Source organism: Sinocyclocheilus rhinocerous, unplaced genomic scaffold, assembly GCF_001515625.1.
Source record: "Sinocyclocheilus rhinocerous isolate Xijiao unplaced genomic scaffold, SAMN03320098_v1.1 scaffold720, whole genome shotgun sequence".
NCBI classification, from domain to species: domain Eukaryota; kingdom Metazoa; phylum Chordata; class Actinopteri; order Cypriniformes; family Cyprinidae; genus Sinocyclocheilus; species Sinocyclocheilus rhinocerous.
This window is the reverse complement of record NW_015653468.1, coordinates 603,357-605,365: the sequence shown is the minus strand read 5'-3', so window position 1 is coordinate 605,365 and position 2,009 is coordinate 603,357.

Here is a 2,009-nt window from a genome sequence, read left to right as displayed (position 1 = left end):
CACACACACACACACCTGAGTCGACACAGACCTACGCTGTGTACCCCTGGATTAAAATACAATGATAAATCATTCGCATTTAAATCATCATCATCTAAATCCAAATCACTCTGGACCCCTCACATCCAGCACACTCCCTCTTTGAACTGTTGCCATCTGGTCGATGCTACAGAGCTCTGAGCACCAGAACGGCCAGACACCGGAACAGTTTCTTCCCTCAGGCAATCCATCTCATGAACACTTGACAATAACTGTGGAACACACACTATTTATTCACTCATACACTTATTTATCTAACACACATACTCAGTCTACATTTCAATTTGCACATAATATACCTGTACATACAACTGTCTATTGTTATATACCTGTACATACAATTGTCAATTTGTATATTTGTATTCCTTATCTACTTGTTCTATTTTTTTATTTATTTTTATTATCTGTGTTTTTTGTTCCGTCACTGTCATTCTGTTACACTGTGGAAGCTTCTGTCACGAAAACAAATTCCTCGTATGTGTAAACATACCTGGCAATAAAGCTCATTCTGATTCGGATTCTGATTCTGATTAACTTAATGATTGCTATCGGGATGTGAAGAGACTTTCAACCAGCATAACAAAAAATGTTTCTGAAGACAATCCTATTGCACCTTTAATGTTTATTTTATTTCAAGTAATAGAAAATGTTTTTATGGTTTTAGTTTTAGTTAACTACTGTATAATAACCCTGACTAGTATTCCATTCCAGTCATGGTCAAGATATCTTCTGCAGCCATGACCAGCATGATAGCAAAATACACATAGGAATTAGTCATTAAAGTCTTCTATTCTCTATCTCTGACCCATCAGGCTGATCTACAGGAAGTGTGCATCATGAAAAACTGATTTACATCATCAATGACAGCCGATCCTGGGTCAGTAATGTGGTTAGGCAGCTAATGGTCCATGTGCATTTGTTATGCAGAGAAACCTGATCAGAAGACCATATCAGTTATGGAACATCAACTTTGTGCGAAGGCAAACCCTAGTAACACCCTAGCATCTTCTCAATGTTTCTCAACGAAGAGTATACAGCTGCAAAATTGGTCTTTACTATCTGCAATGATATATTTAATACCATTAGATTAAATATATTCAAAATATGTGGACTTGTAATTCAGTTTGTGAGCAGCAGAACACAGTGCATGTGTATCAGAGTGAAACACAGACCCATCAGTCTGGATGAAGGACTCTCTGTGACAGAGACCACACTAGTGTCCGGTGTTCACCAGCGCTGTGCGTCAGCTCTGTGTTGGTAACATGGTCTTCAGTGTACCGAGCACTAAGGGAATCAAACCGTGTAAGCAAGCTCATTATTATAATCATGGATCCCGTTCCCCCAGCACAATTCATTAAGAGAGTGAGGCTGAATTCCTCATTCATGTTAACGCTATTAGCTGTCATGCACCAGCAGCTGTTCCTGGTCATGTGATCAGTCAGAGTTGCTAGAAACACGGGTAGAAAGAGTGTGACATTTATATTTATCAGAAACAGGCTTATAATGGGAAACATACTACTGGACATAAGCAATTATGCATATGATGCTGTTTGCTGGCAGCAAGCAAAAACACAGAGTGCATGCCCATGTCCATATTCAGAACAAACTAAAGTTGTGATCAATCTTATGTGAAAATATGGAGCGCTGCTGATACTTTTTGTGAAAAAAGGGATAAACAGAAAAAGGAGAGACAAATAATGTTTCTAAGAACATAAAGAAGCCCACAGAGGCCACACCTAACTTTTCTATGATATTGACATAAATGTCAGGTTTTCTTATATATACCGTATTGACCCGAATATAAGACGATGTTTTTTTCTTGGAAATACATCTGAAAAAACGCGGTCGTCTTATATTCGGGCCAATACGGTATATATAATTTACAAAATTTTAAATGATAAAATTACATAACTATCATCCTAAGTGTTTGTTTGTGTGTGTGTGTGTGTGTGTGTGTGTGTGTATATATA